Source organism: Alligator sinensis, unplaced genomic scaffold, assembly GCF_000455745.1.
Source record: "Alligator sinensis unplaced genomic scaffold, ASM45574v1 scaffold787_1, whole genome shotgun sequence".
Taxonomy (NCBI): domain Eukaryota; kingdom Metazoa; phylum Chordata; order Crocodylia; family Alligatoridae; genus Alligator; species Alligator sinensis.
Genome location: NW_005841911.1, coordinates 2573466 through 2593854, shown reverse-complemented (window position 1 = coordinate 2593854; position 20389 = coordinate 2573466). Strand labels below are relative to the sequence as shown.

Sequence of the window (20389 nt, the reverse complement as noted above, 5' to 3'; positions counted from 1 at the left end):
GCAGATGGCAGCTGCACTTGGGGGATGGCCTAACTCTGAATGGTGCTGCCCATCAAGCAATACTGAGGAGAAACCCTTAGCAGGATTTCTGTGAAAAGTCCCAGCAGCAGGACCCAGCAGAAAGGCAGCCTCCCCTTGCATCCGTCAAAGCCCATGAAGGGACTGAAGGATCTTAAGGGGCAGAAGTGCCTAGGGTAGAAGGCAGCTCCAGAAAACGTCCTATCCTATCTGTTCTCCCAGCCAGCTGCTCCATGTTATCTAATTTCAGAAATGCAGCTGAAAACTGGAGCTGGGATATGCTGGAGAGGAAGAGTACAAGAAAAAGCAAGGGAGCGAGAGTGAGCCTGTAGGGCAAGGGAGTCTGCACCTTGTCATCCATGATTTATGCAGGACCATCCCTACTTGCAGACAGGGGCCCTGATCTTTACAGCGGGAGCTCACCACTTCTGGAAAATCAAGTCCCTTTTAAATCTCTTAGCTAGACCCTGCAAAAACTGAAACACTCAGGAAAGTGATTCTCAAATCAGGAATACCTGGGCTTCATGTATCAAGACAAATACGTGCGTGTGTGTGTGTTGGGGGGGGGGGGGGGGGTAGAAGGGCAGATCTCCCTTGTGCAGGGAAGAGGACGGGAGCCCTCTGCACATATCTGCAGAGGGTGCTACTAAATTCAGAGAAATTATAGAGGGGTGCATTGAGTCTATAAAAGGTTGAGACTCATTATTTTCGTTCTTTTTTTCCGAGTTCCTTTGCTTTAGTTAAAAAAATATCCCAAAATGAAACAACTTATTTGGGGGCATCTACAATGTTTTCATCAATCTGCCATGTATTCCCCAAACAGTTTGGAATATTTCATTTTGCCGCTAAACAACAGGAGGGTAGCATCAGTTAATCATAAAACTCTACTGAGTACTGAAAGTCAGGAAGGCAATTCTTTATAAGAAATACCTTCATCATGGAGCCAAGAGGTCACATTTTACATTATTTTTCTGAAATAAAACCAGCACAGTAAAGCCTGTCCAAGTCTACTTTAAATGATTACTGTGATGAACAAGACTTACTGTGTTTCCATGTATATGATAACAAGTTTCTGAAAACAGTATAGACTCTAGGAAGACAATAAGAAACTTCATTTCCATCCCCAAGTTGGATCCGAGTGATTCAGAGGAGTCTGGAAACAATGCCTAAAATACTTTTGGAAATAAAATATAAGGGCTAGATTTTCATTTCCAATATTGCAAGCAAAGTCACTACCTAGATCCAAATCCTCAGCTGCTGTAAACTGGCACAGTACTGGCACTGAACTGCAAGGGAACTTTGCCAATTTACTCAAGCTGTAGATCTGACCCTTTTCTTGGTCTTTTTAAACCACTCTAAAAGAAGGCCCAATTCAATATCCTATGTTCAAGGAAATCTCCCACTAAAAATAAAAACATTCTTTTGTAACAAATTGAGCCCAGAGATAGCAGTACGAGAAGAAAAGTTATGTATCACTAATAAAATGTATTCATATAAAGAAAGGTCTCCAATATATTTTAAGACGATATAAACTCATTATTATAAAAATCATATATCCAATCACACATGGCTAACACTTCAACTTCTGTTAGTTACTGTATTAAATTCTGAGATGCATTTAACCAAGCAGGATATACTGACATGATTTCACTGAAAGTGTTTTCACTATTTATTTACATTATTGCTTTTCTGGGGTGGATAAGAGGGAAACCAGACACACAGGGTGCATCTATACACGTGCTTTACTAAGGAATTGACTAATTAGCTCTGTAGTAAAGTGTCAGTCTACATGTGCACCGGAATTAGGGTGTAGTAAATAAATTACCTTTCTGTTGGGGACAGTACTACTTTACATCAGAGTAATTAAGTGACATGAAACACACATGTAAATGACGACAGGGCCTTGCTGGGGCACGAAGATGTTAAAGAGCAGGGGCTACCTACTGCACAGCTCCACACTTTAGTACTTTCATAACTAAGCCAGCCCTTCTCCACCCAACGCCACCATCCAGAGTCTGGGGTTGACCCCCTGAGCCTGCTGCCAGCCTGGGGCTGCTCCACTCCTGCTGTTCTGGGTGCATGTGTAGACGCTGTGCCCGGGAGTAGCTGGCTGGCTCAAACTGCTCCGGAGTTTATTGTGTTGTGTTAATTTCATGTGGAGACGCACCCAAAATGTATTTTTCCTCTGAGTAGCTGGAGGGAAAGCTTCAAATTTATTGGAACACTATTAGATGGAGTTTGATATGCAAAGCATTCGGGTAGGAAACTTTTGGAGAAGTTTAGAGTAGGACAAAGGTTATTTCCTCCACTACTGTCAGATTCACCTATCCCAAAATTTGAATATTACCTATTCAAAAATCACTTTTGGGAGTTGGGCTCCCATAAGTCAAAAGATCATGCAAAATTAATAAATTTGTTTTTTAATTTTTTTTTTTATCTGCCTTCTATTTCTGAGCCTTGTAAGGTTTGTATGTTCAAGCTTTTCTTTGCATCAAGTAAGCAAGAAAGATCCCACGTTTTGAAAACTGAGAGCAGAGTCTGTCCTTTGAAAAATGTGTCACCTGGCACTTCTTTAAAAATGATAGAAATTATTGTGTAAAAAAACCAAAAAACAAGAAAGGAGGCAGGGCATATAATGTTAGGAAACAGGTTTGGAAGAAAAAGAGTTATAAAAGAAATAAAGATAAAGGCACTAAAACGGACTCCAAAGATTCACTAAGAATATTATAAAAGAGGGGAAAGCCAGGAGGACAAGAGATGCAAACAAAACAAAACAAACAATTCAAGATAGGTACAGTAAACAGGATAGGTTAGGTACTGTAGGTGATGAATTGCATGGAGAAATGCGGCTAATTCAACGGACAGTTTAGTGAAGTGGCTGATCTGATCTATAGATGGTCATCTACTGGTTGCCAGATAACAATGAAATACAACAAAAAACTAAGATACACACACACAGTATTATCCTACTGTTTGACCCACATTAATGAACAATTATTTTAAAAATAAATTCATAGAAAATTTGATCACTTTAAAAATAATTATGTGACAAAAAGCTATTTTACTATTGAAGGGCTAGGTTTTGAAGGCTTCACTCATAAGAAGTAGTATCTTACACTGAAAGGCATCCTGTTAGCCTCAGCAGACAAGAGCTTGCTATATATAGCTCTTAATTGGCAAGGAGCATTGCTTGTAGGGGGGTGGGGATACATGTGTATGATGGCATACAGAGACTTTTTATATACTGATCTTAGACTTGATCTTCAGACTTGTAGAAGTCAAACTTCTCAAGCCTTGATATTATCTATGCACAATTTATTTGGTAGAAATAAAACCCCACTGAAAAATGTCAGCAGCTTATCCATCAAGATGATGGATGAAAATTCCCTCAGCAACGTAGATAAGTTTCCATGTCAGTCAATTTAAAATCCCACTAGTTCATGTATTTAACTTTCCATCTGGTTGCTTGTTTAAATATTAAGAGATTTATCCCAAGCTTACATCATTCCCAAAGTTACTGATATAGGAGGAAAAGTATGTCGCAAAGCTTTACAAAAAGAATCTGTTACTTATACATAACCCTGAGTCAATACAGATTTATCTTACTAGGATATTCTAGTCCAAGAGAGTCCATTATCTACAGATTTAACTTTCCTTGCTTTCAAGTGCCAACCACTGTTATGATGACTGCTGATTACATTCATGTGTAATTTGTTTACTTTTTTTCAAAGTAATTAAACTTTGAGAAACGTGTTGTTGAAATTCTGTTGTAGTATCCCAGGGAGCCACTTTCCTTCTTCACCACCCAATACCCTTTCCAGAGTAAATAGCACTGTGACACCACAGATTCTCAGTCCAAATGGAAAGACTCCTTGGATTTCAGTAGGCCTTACCCTGATAGCAACTCACAATTCATTAAGGAACTCATTTGTGGGAGCCCAGCAGGGGAAATAATGCTGAAAGGAAATCAGCACAGCTTCATTGCAGGTAGATCCTGCCTGACTAACCTTGGTTTGCTTTTTTTTATGACCAGGTCACAAAATGCTTAGATGCAGGAGTCGAGGTAGGTATCATGTACCTAGACTTTAAGAAGGTCTTCGATATGGTATCACATTCCATTCTCGTAAATAAACTGACAGGCTGTGATGTAGATGATTACACAGTCAGGTGGGTGGCAAACTGGCTTAGGGGTCGCACCCAGAGAGTGGTAGTGGATGGGTCGATATCGACCTGGAAAGATGTGGGCAGTGGAGTCCCGCAAGGCTCGGTCCTTGGACCGGTGCTATTCAATGTTTTCATCAGTGACTTGGACAAGGACGTGAAGAGCACTCTGTCTAAATTCGCAGATTATGGGGCAAAGTTAACACAGCAGGGTATAGGGAATGGATCCAGGTGGATCTGGACAGGTTGGTAAAACGGGCAGAATGAAATAGGATGCAGTTCAACAAAGACAAGTGCAAAGGGCTGCACCTGCGCAAAAAGAACCAGCAACACACTTACAGGCTGGGAAATGACCTTCTCAGCAGCACAGCAGTGGAAAGGGATGTTGGAGTCATAGCTGACTCCAAGATGAACATGAGTCGTAAATGTGACAAAGTGATCAACAAGGCTAACTGCACTTTATCATGTATTAGCAGATGCATGACAAACAGGTCCAGGGAAGTGATGCTTCCCCTCTATGCGGCACTGGTTAGGCTGCAGCTGGAGTACTGTGTCCAGTTTTGGGCGCTGTATTTCAAGAGGGGTATGGGGAATCTTGAGAGGGTTCAGAGGAGGCCGCTCGTATGGTCAGAGGCCTGCAGGCAAGTCCCTACGAGGACAGACTGAGGGACCTAGATCTCTTCAGCCTTCACAAGAGAAGGCTGAGAGGTGATCTTCTAACTGCCTATAAATTTGTCAGGGGAGGGCAGCAGGGAATAGGAGATGCTCTATTTACTAGGGCACCCCTTGGAGTAATTAGGAACAATGGCCACAAATTGACGGAGAGCAGATTTAGGCTGGACATTAGAAAGAACTTCTTCACAGTAAGTGTTGCCAGAATCCGGAATGGGATTCCAAGGGAGGTGGTGCTTTCCCCTACCAAATAAATTCTTTAGAGGAGACTGGACAAGCAACTAGCTGGGGTCATCTGACCCCAGTGCTCTTTCCTGCCTAGAGCAGGGGGTTGGACTCGATGACTTACTGAGGTCTGTTCTGACCCCAACATCTATGAACTCACTATACTTGCATCTGTGTAACCCAAGTGCACATGAATATACAAAAGTGCCAACTCCTCAAAAGAATTTATTTGATGGAAGAACCATATTGTCATTTTGCAACAGCATTACACCAAAGTTAAACCTCTCTTACTCTCCAAATACAGTTGAAAGTGCAGATAGACTTAGGACTGGGAGTCTACACAGTATAAAGCATTATATATATCAGCTTGCTGGAACCAAAAAAAATGACATGCCCCTAAACTTCCATTGGCTCTTTGGGTGCAGGAAGTGACAATTTTCACCCAATCTGGCCACAGAAAGCGGTCTATAGCCGTGACCAAACACAAGTGCATGGCTGCAGAATGCTTAAAAAATGGCCAATTGGGTGAAAAATTTGAATACAGTAAATGCTGTGTTATTAACCGGAATACTTTATTAACCAGAATTTCCAATATCCCCCAATACAGATCCTCACTTTAGCAACCAGAATCTTTGCTGAGTCCATCTGGCATTCCCATCAAATATTTCTGTCATTTACATTAGCTAGGGGTCTGCATAGGGCAGGGCGGGGGTGGCTGCACTGTGCTCCTGTCTTCCTTGATAGCTATAACTCTCAGATAACCAGAATTTTTAGATAACTAGCACCCCTCTTACCCCACTCATGCCGGATAACAAAGCTTTTACTGCATTATCTGTTCAAAATTCACTTTTGGGTGCATGAGGGTTCAGATGAAGACATTTCAAAACAGAGCATCTTCTGTAACTTGTGTCTGCGCTGACTCCCAGCGTGTCGCTGTTTTCAGAATGGGAGGGGGGAAAGGGAGTGGAGGGAGTTCAGTCGAGTTTTTTCTGTCCCCGCTGAAGGGTGGAGTGGCTGTATTGGAGACCGCCCCCTCCAGAGGTGGGGGGTGGGGCTCCAATTCACCCACCCCACCCTCCAGCGCTGGCTGTGGAACCTCTAGAACAAGCTCCCTCTGCTCCCTTTCCCCCCTCCCATTCTGAAAACAGCACTGGCTGGCAGGGGACTAGCGGATTGGAGGGGCCATTGCCAAGGGCAACTGGCTGTAAGTTGGCAGCCAGAAGCTTGATTTCCCTCCCACCTACACCCAGCAGTGCTCTTCTGCTTGGTCCAGGGGACTGTTGCAACTCAGAATGCTTCCTGCAGAACATTCTCAGTTACAGTGGGGAGCTGCACTTCTGTCTGAGCCCTTTAAAGTCACAAGGGGTTACACCAGGAGAGGGTAAAATATGACCCGCGGGCCGGATGCGGCCCACGAGGCCATTCTATCCGGCCTGCAGGGCCCCTAAAAAAATTTATATTTATCTGTCTTTGGTTCCTGTAAAAAATGACAGGAACCAGGGGCAGTAGGACCCAGTGGAAGCCCTGGTGGGCTCTCACAACTGCTGGCCCTGCCCCCCAGCCGGAAGCCCCAGCAGAGGCTTCTAGCCTGGGACCATGTGGCTGCACCACACCGGTAACTCAGGTAAGGGGGAGGGAGAGGAAGAGCCCGGGGAAAAGTGGCCCCTCCCGTGCCCTGTGGCCAGCGCTCCCTGCTGCAGCTGCTCACAGCCCGCACGGGGCTGTCCTGGCCCAAGCAGCCCCACATGGGCTGCGAGTGGCTACAGGATGCGGCCCGGTCACAGGGCAGGGGAGGGGCTGCTTTCCCCCCCCAGCGTTCAGCACCAGCTTATAACCCACCCCTGCTGCCAGCCTAGGCCCCGCACCTGCTCTGGCCCCCCTGCTTGCTGTGCTGGGCAGTGTTTGCTGCTGCTGCCTGCCCGGAGCTCGCACACTGGGCAGCACAGAGGCGGCGGTGGCAAACACTGCCCGGTGCAGCAAGCGGGGCGGCCGCAGCCTGCCGCACTGTGCCCCACCCCGCAGCTGCCGTCACTGTGCACAGCCCCGACGGTCAAGCCCGGAGCCAGTGCGGGGCCCAGGCTGGCAGCAGGGGTGGGTAACAAGCTGGTGCTGAGTGCTGGGGTGGGGGAAAAGTGGCCCCTCCCCCACCCCATGGCCAGCGCTCCACACTACAGCCACTCGCAGCCCCAGGCTCAGCACCAGCTCGTTCTCCGCTAGGGAGCAGGGTGTCAGGGCTGCACGCTGCCCCCTGCCTGTACCATTGGGCTGGGGGGCACTGGGAGTGAGTGGGTGTCTGGGGCCCACACCAGGGTCCTGGAGCCATCGCCAGCGGGGCCCAGAGCAGGGCAGCAGGGGTACAGGGTCCCAGCTGCCAGGGGCTCTATAGAGCTGGGCCAGCGCCCTCCTCTCCCTGCTGGTGCAGCCCAACTCCATAGACCCCTGCCAGCCTGTGCCTTGCTCTGGGCCCCACCAGTGCTGGCCCTGAGACATTGGTCCCAAGACAATGGGACATTGGTCCCAAGATGGTGACCAGGGTGCGGGGCACCTGTCAAGGGGAGTGGCTACCAATGCGGCCCTCTACAGCTTGCCAAAACTGGGTAAGCGGCCCTCTGCCTGAAATAATTGCCCACCCCTGGGTTATATCCTTGAGTCTACATCTTAAACAAAAGACGGAATCCACAGGAGAATCGTACTTCCTACTCAGGATCACTGGTTCAATATCAATTCAGATATGAGAGCACCAACAGCATGAGCCTATCAGATTGAGTTGAGAATATGCACCCAAGTACGACAAAGATTTACCTTGCAGGGAGCTGAAATGATTAAAAACTAAAAACAGACATTACTACTTTAAAGACTATTAATGGTAGTGATCAACATCCTTAACAAATAAGCATAACAGTAGGAGTCACTTTACTTGCCATCTAGACATGGCTTTGGAGATTATAAATTAACACCTTGAAAGGGCTTCAAAAATTGGCAGTAAGCTATGTGACTTCACCATTTATACCCTTCTTCAAAATATAATACTATCTGATAGTTCAGATACTCCAAAATGTATCTGGCTCCAGCTCTATCCATCAATACATAATTGCAACTAATATATTGGAACAGAAGTAAAGAAAAGTCTAAATGTCAGTTTATCTATGTCCTTAGAGTGCCATAAATCTGTATGCAACCCTGCTTAAATTATCATACAGGTTTCCCTCGATTTATGCGGGTTCTTTATATGCAAATTCACTCTTATGCAATGAGCATATTTAGACCCATAATTCGTTATATGTGAGGTAAATTCACTCTTATGTGATCAGCATAGATGCCACCCCCCAGCCCAATCAGGTAAGTCTGTGGTGGGAGGGGAAAGGGATCTGGCCCTACTCACCCCAGCCCTGGCTGTAGTGGCCCTGGGAGCGGCCGGCACCAGCTGCCTGCACCAGGGCACAGCACAGCCCAGGAGCAGCAGGGCTGCGCTGGGCACAGTGCAGTCCACTGCCTGTAGGCAGCTGGCACCGGCTGCTCCTGGGGCCGCTGCAGCTGGGGCTGGGGTGAGTGCCACTCTGTTCCCTCTGCTTTGCTGCCTTGTGCAGCCCCGGGAGTGGCACCTGTCCCCCTACCCTTTCCCTAGTCCCAGCCTCACTCACTCCCTCCTTCCCTCACCACCATGGGAACCTATCCCTATTTGTTATGTTGTAAAGTGGGTTCACTTTATGCGAATTTGATTTATGCACCGTTCTCTGGGAACACATGTACAGCATAAATCAAGGGAAACCTGTACTATGTTAAAGCTGTGACTTCCAATTATGATCAATAAATATTTGTTAAAAATTTAAATCACATAAAATATTGATCTTTGCTTTTTAATGAACATTTGATTGCAAATTTTATAACATAAAGAGGAAAGCTATAAATATGCATCACCATCCATTATATGTGCCAATAGAGGCAGAGATTAAATTCAGCTGATTCACATGGTTTGTGTAGATTTTGTTAAGTCTTTATATTCTAAAGTGAGTCCTTTTCTTTTTATTTCTAAGGGGGATACTGGCACACAAAAGAAAGGGGAAAGGGGACAGCCAGCTCCACTGAGGTATTTAACCTCAAGAGAATCTGGTTCGGAGGTTATAGTCCACTGCTACTGACCGTGTGAAGCTTTCTAAAATAAATAAATTAATTAAAAATGCACCAGCAAGAGAAATAAATGATTTCCCTGAACATTTCCATAGCTTGCATAAAGACATCAATTACTGTAGCTTGTCTTGTAAGTTAATGATTCCAAGTGATGGATTATTCATGCAAGTCGGCCAGCTGAACATTATACTTTGACTCTAGGGGAAGAAGTATAACAGGTCTTAATTAATTATGCCTTGTGCAAGCTAAGAGACAGTCAAACTTCAATCATAAAGTGTTTCAACCTGATAAAATAATAATAAAAAAAAAGATTAGTAGCAATTTATAAAGGGGGGAAGGGGGAAGAAGTCTTCATTGGTCTCCATAATCTATGTGTAAGTGAAACAGCCTTATACAATAACAGTGCGCTGCCTCAGGAAATCTCTCTAAAGTAGTCTTAAATTGCTATTTAAGAGATATATGTTTTGTTCAATGAACAGACTTCAAATCTACTCTACCCAAGCATGAAAAACTGATTCAAATTTCATATGAATACATCTGTCTTATGTTGTTGCCATAACTTTGCAAGACTTAAATGATGGAACAAGTCCCCATTTCCATAGCATATCAAGATAATTTTCACAGACCTACTGCAATTCTGCTCAATGCCATGGTTTTTTCTATGAATGAAAAATACATTTCAGTCTCTTGGGCATACTTTCTACATAAAAATAAAAGAAAGAGAATGTAATTTATTCTTTACCAATGTTCCAAATGTTCTTCTATAGCCTCTCTACTACATTTTACATTTACAGACACCATGAAGAGATATTTAAACTGCGTGCTATTTTTATCAGAACTATGAAGAAAGTTGTTTGTACTGATAAGAATCTAGGCTAATCAATTTATTACTACTTTCAAGTCAAACAAATGGTTTTTGAAACTCAAAATTCCTAACAACATACTTGTTTTAAAAAGGAATCTGTTGTAAATATTGTACCTTATAAAGAGTCTAATGTGATTAGGGATGCTAATTATCACTAATGGTGTTCTGCAACAAGCTGCTTTAGAGAGAAAACACCTGACAAATATTGTCCACAGAGTTTTTTACATTGTATTTATACGTAGTATGTAATAGCGGATTAAAACTATTAAATCAAATACAAATTGAACTACTACTACTACAAGTGCCTCCTGCAATTGCTAATGAGTTTTATTCTTGCAATAACCTTATGAGATAGGAGAACATTATCTTCATCTGATAGGTGGTGAAACTTAAACACAGAATGGCTTAAAACAGTTGTGTTAAATTCTTTTGTGCATGGGCCAGATGACTGGCATTGGGGCTGGTCCATCCTGACTGCTGCCCTGGGTCCTTGATGGTCTCAGGGAAATGCTTCCTGTGCCTTCCACAGTCCAGGGTGACCCAGAACTGTGAAAGCTGTGTGCTGCAGCAACAACTCAACTCCTCAAGAAGAGCAGCACAGAAATGCTGTCTTTGTACATGTTCTATGTGCTTTCTTTCTGTGCTAGAAGAAAGGCGTTTTTCCCAGCATAAGCTGGGATCAAGCCCCATACAATGGGAGCAAGCCCTGTGCCACCCCTGAATCAGGCCCTGGAGCCCTACGCTGCCTCCACCCACCCACAGTGGGATCAGGGCCCCAGGGCCCCGTGCTGCCTCCTCCCACCCAGATGCACCGAGATCGGGGTTCTGACGCCCTGTCTTGCCTCTGCCCATTTGCACATGCTGGGATCAGGGCCCTGTGCTGCCTCTACCTTCCCTCGTGTGCTGAGGGCCCTATGCCACCTTCACCCTGCCCCACAAACCACTGTCCAGTCCTGCACATTGAGATCAGGCCCTGCACTGCCCTGATCACCTGATCCAGCATATAGGCCTTTGGGAAGCCTCATAGGCCAGATGACCCAGCACCAGGGGTCAAGCATCCCTGTTTTAAAAAACTTGCCTGATGTCACAAAGGCACAACTGAATTTATATCTTCTCTGTGCCACCACAGCACCATATATAGTGATATGGTGCTCCTTTGTGCTTCAGGATGAGCCTTGAGCCTGCAACGAGCCCTTATACCAAGAGTTACCCTCCTTCCTCTCTCTGCTGTCTCCCCACAGGTATAGCTCTCAGGGTCCTTTTCACAGCCCTTATCCCCTTTAAAAAAAAAACAACACACAAATAGCTTATGTCTTCCACCTTTGTTGAGGATGAGAACTTAGCAAGAATTCAAAAAGAAATTGAACATTTACATGGATTTCAAGCATACTCTGAACTATCAGGAAGACAAAGATTCAGAAGTTGGGTTAAACCTCATATATGAAGGCTCAAATTAGGCTTGAGCTAGGATAAGATCTAATGTAGAACAAAAGTAGAAGCAGCTCACAGCTTCCTGCTGCAGTGTTGTTAATACTAGGGGTGCATCGATAGAGATTTTTTGGGCTAATACCGATGGCCAATTTTTAACAAGCCATATCAGCTGATACCAATCCGACTGTCAATATGGAGCCTGGCAGCATGGAAAACAGCATCCAGCTGGTAAGCCTGCTGTGATGGATGGGGTAGGGGTGCAGATAGAGGCCTGCCATGGTGAGGGAGGGAGTGGAGCTGGGGCAGGTGCTGCCCAGCCAGGGTGGGGCATGGAACAGAGCTGTGATTGGCTGGTCGCAGAGGTGGGGTAAAAATCAGCTCCTGCCACTGCGCACACCCCGGGAGGGCATGGGGGGCATGTGCCCCCAGATCTGTGCATGAGGCAACGGCGGGGTGCTGCTGTGGGCTGGGGCCAGGAGTGGTGCAGGGCTCTTCCCAGCAGGGAGGGTGGCTGAACCAGGCTACACTTGGGGTGGGCAGAGGCGGCACTGGGAACAGGGGGGCTACAGTGAATTTTGGCGTGGCTCTAGCCACCCCCAACCACCCTCCCAGCACTGCCACTGCCTGCTCAGAGCACAGGCTGCCCCAGCCCACAGTGGTAGCCCTCCCTCCCTCCGTGCACAGATCCAGGGGCACATGCCCCCCTGGGGTGTGTGCAGCAGTGAGAGCCACCCCCCCTGCACCCCCTGGATGAGCCACAGCTCTGTCCCATGTCCTGCCCTGCCTGGGCAGAGCCTACCCCTGCCCCAGCCCCACTCCGTCCTTCACCACAAGGGCCTCGGTCTGTCCCGCCACCCCCACACATCCCTTCCCCCATAACACATTTACTAGCCAGATCTGGCTGCTCTCCACGCTGCTGGGCTGTGCTCCTGGCTACCTGAGTGCTGTGCTGCGGCTGCACACATACATGCAGCATTTATCGGCCACGTTAGCCAAAAAAAGCCAATTGCCGATACTCTCAATTTTCCTTACATTGGTGCCGATCTGATATGGGACCAATGTATCGATGCACCTCTAGTTAATACCTTCTTTTGCAACATTAGGTGTTGGCAGCAGTTGGAGACAGAATCTTGAACTCTACAGATCTTGTGCCTGGTCGAGCAGAGAAGTTTTCTTGTGCAGGTTTGTACTGTATGTTACTTATTCGTTGTTCCAAATAGGTGGCAGCACTGAACCTTGGTGAGTTTCTCGTTGCTTCGCTCTGGAAAATAACTTTCAAAAAGTTGTTGAAGTATAAAACTTTATATTCAGGTTAGTGACAGCTTTTTGGTAAAAACACAACCTCACTGAAGCTGGCAGGTCTCCCTGCCATTTACTTTAGTTATTCCAGAATTTTACTTTCTGTATTTAAGACAATCAACAAGTTCATTGTGACTTCATACTTTACCAAAATTGTCAATAAAAATCTAGGTCTGTTACCTCTATAGCTTTCTTTTATCCATCTCAGTTAAACGCCTCAGAATATGACTGGAAAGCAAGTAGTTATGTCATTCACATCTCCTTCCCTACTTATCCCATCACCACACTCCAATAATTATTCACTGAGTTGTTTATCAAGGGTGTAAAGTCCTTAGGGAAGAGTTTTTGATCTTAGAGACACAATGCCCCAGTGGCACTATGTCAGTAATAGCAAAATCCAACTGTTATATCAAAAAGCCCAGTTTCTTGTACCATAGCTGAGACTAGTTTATACTTAGCTCCTTTCTTAAAAATAGACCAAACTTTCCATCTTGCCTCTGGTATTCTGCCCAATCCAAGCAATATCCTACATAAAAAGGAGAGTATTGGTAAGATTAGTGCCTCTTTTTGAAAGAATTGTTTTAGTCTGGGAGCTTGATTCTTTCTGAAGGACCCAGAGTGCTCACTACCTTGTCATTTTAATTTGCACACAATTTTAACATAAATGCTGGAGTGGTTTTGCTTTTTTAGAAACCTAACTCTGGTCTCCACATATACAATATACTTACAATGTATTCCATTTAAACACAGTCTTGGGAGTGAAAAAAAAAAGGCTCTGTAGGTACATGGAGCAAGCGCTTGCTGGACCTCAATGTAAATAAGGCACATTAACCAAGAACAGCATGCATGAAACTTTTTGCACCTGATTAAGGCAACTTTGTTCCTCAGAGAACTTTATGCTTCTAATAGTTGTCTGGTGACTTCAATGCTGCCTTCAGAGTCTTGACATTTCTTAGCCTTTTCCACCAATTATGCAGTTGAACAGAGTACAATTGTGTTACAAAGTAGTGGAACCAAAGTGTTCCTATATACTTAACTGATAGGCAGATATTGCAAGAAACACTGTTTGCTAGCGATAAGTCAAAAAATTGGTGTCTTGTGATACAAACTGTATACCTATCCAATATGCATATAGCTGCAGCAAGCTGTAGTACAGGGGTGGGCAAAATACGAAGGGCTTTTTCCGGCCTGTTGCCAGACCTTTGATCCCACCTGGCCCAGGCACGTCCCTACAGGCGGGTGCTGACTGGCTCAGGGGGGCATGTGTGGGGGGCTCCCATGTACACTCCACCACAAACCCTTCCCTGCAAACACCACAACCACAACCCCCCCCACAAATCACACATCCCACAAAACACTGCACCTAGCTACACTGTTCCCTACAATCCACACACCCCAGCCCACATACACGCATGCACCTCTGGGGGGAGCCCTGCTCACTGCTACACACACACAACCCATCATACGTCCTCCACGCACACCCCACACCCATACCCCCAGCCACCCTCCCCCTCCACACACCCCATACCCACCCACACAGCTCCACAAATACACCCCCACAAAGCACCCCATACCTATCCACCCACATCCACCCACATACACACACAACATACACACATCCACAACCCCCCACAAACCCCATACCTTACCCTGCAATATATGAGAGTAAGATTTCATGACAAATAACAGAGCAATTCTTCTGTTGCAAAGAACTCAGCAAGCTCACAGCAGGGGAAAATGTTTGTGACGCCGGATTCCTACGTGAAATCTCTGGGTTTCTCTTGTGAATTGCATGTAGGTATTTGCACACCTGCCAGTGCTAATATTATGTGTATTTAAGCTAGTGTAAGGACAGAACCCTCCTGCTTCTGTCCTAAGATCCTTTCTTTGTCAACACAGAATGAAAGCTGTGGAGACAAAGCTGTGTCCTCCTAGGGGAGGACAAGAAATAATGGGCACAAGCTGACTGAAGATTGCTTCAGGCTAGATATAAGGAAAAACTTCTTTACAAGCCAAGTGTTTGGAATACACTCCCCCTTAGAGGTGGCACATCTTGATGCCCATCTTGCTAGGGTCATCTGATCCCAACACTCTTCCTGCCCATGTGCGGGGGGGTTGGACCCAGTGGTCTGTAAGGTCCCTTCCAGCCCCTAACAACTATGAGCAATCACCTCTATATGCACGACAAACACACACAAATCAGGACAAAAATATATATTTTTAAATGAAATTAAATGATGTTATTGTGGATGTTTGATTTTTAGCATCTTATTTGTTTTTTCTCCAGTTGTAAGAAGGCAACCCCCCTTCCCAAAAGGTGTACTTCTGGGGCAAAGGGAGGGACCTCCAGTGGCAAAGGTCAGAGGTCAGGGGGCAGGACTTCCAGCCCCAAGATGGCAATCGGGGGCAGGGCAGCTGCCAAGGGGTGGGACTACCCTTGTGGTCCTCAACAGCTAACCAAAACTCATTAAGCGGCCCTCCAGCTGAAATAATTGCCCACCCCTGCTGTAGTACATGAAGTCCAAAATAAGTTTTTGAAAGCAAATGAGGTTTCAGTTCATTACATGTTGGTATCTTTAGCACTTCTTTCTCCATAGACAAGCCTAACATTTGTGCTGGGAAAAACACCTTTCTTCTAGCACAAAAAGAGAGCATATAGAACATGTACAAAGACAGCATTTCTATGCTGCTCTTCTTGAAGAGTTGAGCTGTTGCTGCAGCACACGGCTTTCACAATTCTGTGTCACCCTGGACTGTGGAAGGCATAGCAAGCATTTCCCTGAGACCATCAAGGATCCAGGACAGCAGTCAGAGCAGACCTCATCACTGATTTGCCCACAGAGGTGATGGGGCAGCTTCAGGCCAGAATGCCCATGTACTCCCTCTTTTGCAAGGATTTCCAACACTTCAGATTTCCCAAAATACTGCAGCACTGGAAATAATTACCTGTCCATATCCACCTTCCCCTGCATCATACCATAGCATGCCAGCTGCAATTTCAAAATTTTACTTTGATGCCTTTGTTTATATGAATATTATTCACTCTTAGTTTTTCTATCTCTTACCATCTTTGATTATTCTTCCATAGACTGAACTCTTCGTTTTAACCTCTTTTCACATAGACACAGCAGATCTTGAATCCAATATTCTGCTTTCCCTGCATGGGACTTCAGTTCACACACGAAAGGCAGAACAGATGGAATCTGCCACACAGATCTGAGAAAATGCTGTTAATTTATTACAGCTGAATGCCAGCTTTGCTACAGTTAAAGTGCCCCCCACCCTTTCTGGGTAAAGGAAAGTTCTAGCAGTACATGACTGACTATGCTCCCTTTGTGTGAGCCAGGGCACAAGCCCTACCCACTTGTACCCGCCATGTACATACCACAAGAAGGACAGAGGAACCCCAGCACTGTAATCAGGTGCTCTCTGAGGGTTTGAGCTCCTCTCCAGGGAAAGCCCTTCTCTTCTCTGCAAGGAGCTGAGAACAAGCATGCTTGGAGCCTCTGTCAAGCACACTGTACTGCAAGTAGGTGAGGATGCTTAATGTTCATCACAGGTTCAGAAGCACTGACATGGAGGAAGGAGGACGATGAGACCCTCTGGCATGAACAGGGCAGTTCACATGTCTCAAGCTGTCTCTCTCTCAAAACACTGCATTGATACCAATAGCTGACTTCATCCCTGTCCAAGCTTCCTGTTCTACAGTTGGATGAGTACAGATGACCCAGATCCAATATTGGGATTTTGTATCTCCACTCTTTTGCCCCACTCCTTCCTTTAGTTGGCATAGACCCACCACCTTTCCATGTCTGCTCTCAACTTACTAGGACATGGAACACATGGAGGAGGACTGAGCTGGTGTGCATCTGGGTGAGAGTGGTGGTGTTGGGGGAGGTCCGATTGTGATTATTCTAGATGCTTAGCAAGCACTAAATGACTGTGCAGTAACCACCAGTCCCGACACTGCACATGTCATTTCCAATCCTACTGAGCAGTAGCAATGAGCTACTGTGCCGTACTAGTGGCATCCTAGTTCATGCCTGCTATAATAACATAACGTCTCGTGCAGACGCACCCACAGCGTAGCAACTCTGAGTTTGCTGCTGCCATGTATGGTAATTCTGGTGATTAGACACAGCAGAAGCAACTTTGTCCAAGATCACAAAGGAATTCTGTCAAGGAACAGTGAACTGACCCAGATGACCAAAGTCACAGATCCTAATTGCTGGACAAGCCTTCCTTATGCACCCCTCCTATTCCGGCTGTAGTCTTCCTTAAACAAGAACAAAAATAATAGCCCCCGAACATTTCTTAATGACATTATGCCAGTCCCTATATTATCCCACTGTCTCCTCAACCTTCAGCTTCCCTGCTAATGTATGTATTGGACATGCAGAGAACAGGAGATAGAGAGGTTCAGCTGAGCTGGTGTATTCTGTGGTCAGGCTAATCAGTACCAAAAGAGACACCTGGGACTGTGCTAAATGAGGGATACTTATGCATACCTGAAGCTCTTACTTTTTACCACATATACAGGGACAAAGTCCTTCCCAGATCTTCTATCACAGATCTCCATTTGGCTAAGTGCTTCTAAAACAGTTACATCAAACTTCCAGAAGTTCAGAGTTTTAACTCAAAAGCTGTGGAACGCCTTACCTCAATATCAATAAAGGTATTTCTGGTCAGTGAACATACCAACTACACTTTGAAAAGTAGCACAGGCTCCCTACCACCTGCTTCAAAAAGACACATCTATCACTATGTTATTTCTCTTTAGTATTTGTGAGATATTGTTCAGCACCTCTTGGATCTGGCTGAACTTTTCCCTTTGGCATATCTCTGATGCCCCCACCTGCTGTCTTTTGAATGAATGGAATTTAGGGATGTGCTCATCTCTACTCATCAAAAATTTGGAGTGCAGGCCCAATGGCCTGAAAGCCATAGGACTGAATGACATCTGGGTGGTTGGTAGCAGTAACACCAGGATTCCTCAAAGTTCTCAGAATTCGGTTCACTAGGAGGATATTTAGTTTCCCTGGTGTGGGCCAGGTACTGGTGGTTGACACAACATGAACGTTGATCCATTGCCCACCAATGGCAAAACACACATTAAGCTGCATATTGTTGATAACTGCCCTCTAAGTTCAGTGGCGGAGTACAGGCCGTGCTCACGGACACTGAAGATGCTATTGCATGGCTTGGTGATTACACACATGCTGACTGACTGCTCAAAGCCATTCCTCCATTTTAGAGTTTATTCATTCCTTCTCTTTCCTCCCTTTCTTGTACTCTTCTACAATTCCTCCCTCGCTGTTCTGTCCTCTGTATTCTTCCCCATCTACTCCGATTCCTTCTATTTGAAATGAACATGTCAATAAACTAGCCTATTTATAGTAAAAATAACTTGGATTTTCCCAAGCCATTTATCACAGAACTTCTCAGGCAAAGAATACCTTGGCTATATAAGTTCTTATTATTTTCATAGAGTACTATGTATCTTTCATTTAGAGCAATGGGATCTCATGTTGAAGATTTGCTATTACAGCAAGTTACTCAGCCCGCCTTGGGTTTTGATTGATTAATATTTATAAATACTTGGGGGGAAACTGTAGAGGATGCTTTCATATGGAAGACTGAATATGTTTCAGGGAGAACCTCCCCCTCCCCACCCCACCCATGAACTGCTTCAGTGATCTCAAATTGCTATGCGAAGTACACAACAATTAAATGCTCCAATAACTGCTTTAATGTGGACATGGAAAGAAAAGCTTTCTAGGAGAGTAGATTTATTGAACCAATTAAAAATATTTTAAAATATATAAGTTGTAGTTAGTATAATGCCTCCAAGGTCCTCACTGAAAAAAACCGTGTAAGGAATAATGCCACAATAGAGTCCACATACATACAAACCGAGGCATCTAGAAGACATATTTCTTTTGTTATTGTATTGAAGAGCAAAATGGAAGTACAGAAGCCTTAGTTTTGTAACAGGAAGCAATTCAAAAGATGTCTTAAGGGTGATTTAGAGATGCACATCTCAAGACTTTAAAGGAAATCATGTTCGGTCAAAAAAAAAAAAAAAAAAAAATCAACATGGAACCGATTCAGAGGCAGAGATGTTTTTTATTTGGACATTAACTATCTCACTCATGAACAGTGTTCCCTCTAAGATGTGTGGTGTGCACAGCCATGCAGGAGTGGGCAGGAATTATCACCTGTACTCATGTAGAGTGTAAAGCAAGTTATATATAATGCCAGAGCATCTGAAGAACTGGCTGTGCCTGAGCAAGCACCTCCATTTGTATCACAATGGAGCTTTCAGTCCTTTGTCACTGAATAATGGCATGCTGATGAGAGTTAAAGTTCTTTCCTTTAGGTGGGATAAGGTAACACAAAAAGGTACACTTGTATACAGATTCAAGCCAGGAAAGACAGTGGATAAAACAGGGAACTGAAGCTCCTTCAAGCTATCTTGTAATGGCCAATCACAGCAAAGGAGAGCTGACATTTGTACATCTAAGAAATTCTGTTTCACATAAGGGATCTGCATTGTAAAAACATTTGAAGTCCAATTATTCTAAGTTCTTGTTCAGCAAGTAATAGTGATAAATAGTACAGTAAAATGAACAGCTACCTGAATAAAGTACAGCATAATCATAAGATACACCCCCCATATTAAAGTATTGAGATAAAACTGAAGTCTGATCATACTTTTTAAACATTCTTGTAACCTGAATTCTCATCTGCAGCAGGTTGTATGTGTCTATGCCTTTAGAGAAATTAAAACTTGAAAAATATTACTTTATTATTTCTAGGCCAGCACACCACTTGAAAGTTAGGAGGTCACATTTCGTTAACTAAAAAAACCCTCCAAACCAAAAAACAACCTAATATTGAATACATTACCATACAGATGATCTTGCACTGACTCTAAATGAAGAGAGACTTTTGTCCATACAAAGAGTATCCAACAGCTTTGCATTCTTTGAGCAAGTCAAGAACGCAGAAATACAAGTCTAAGTTCAGATGCACTATAATGTTAGCTACATTCAGCAGCTTTCATAGATTTTTATTTACGACGTATATTCAATACAATGGTGACACAAAAGTTGAGAATGTAATCACCTAACCATGGAGTGTAGGGGATCAATGTCTTTATACACAAAGTCTCACACTAAGTGACCATGTACAAATGTGCAGTTTCTACCATGATAATTGCTGTTCTCCCAGTAGAAACCCAAAGAATGGAGACATTCAAGCTTTTTCTCCTAGAACAACAATGGCTACTCCTAGAGAAAAATAACCTGGGACCAACCAAGGTTAAACTGCTCCCAGGAGAGTTTCTGAATGTCTTCACAATTTCACCCTTAGCATAGCTCCTATTAGGTACCAGGGGGCATGGAGCCAGGGAACTACTGGGACCAGGGTCCCTGTTCTGGAGAAGGCATAGGGGGCAGCTGTGCCCACCCCATCCCAGAGACCAAGGGAAGGTAAAGAGAAGCTGTCAGCTGTTCCTAGATTCATAGATGTTAGGGTCGGAAGGGACCTCAATAGATCATCGAGTCCGACCCCCTGCATAAGCAGGAA

At 44.6% G+C, this 20389-nt stretch overlaps 1 protein-coding gene across 2 annotated transcripts in view; it reads right to left on the bottom strand.

Moving 5' to 3' along the window:
* The window catches only part of SERPINI1 (serpin family I member 1), a 91644-nt gene that overhangs the window by 62661 nt on the left and 8594 nt on the right, over window positions 1-20389 (bottom strand). The window contains exon 2 of one of the 2 annotated variants that reach the window (XM_025198044.1): window positions 12586-12772. The exons of the other annotated variant lie outside the window; for it this stretch is intronic. The gene's annotated coding sequence lies outside the window, so the exon portion shown is untranslated. The remainder of the gene's footprint in view (window positions 1-12585; window positions 12773-20389) is intronic. 2 annotated transcript variants of the gene reach the window in all.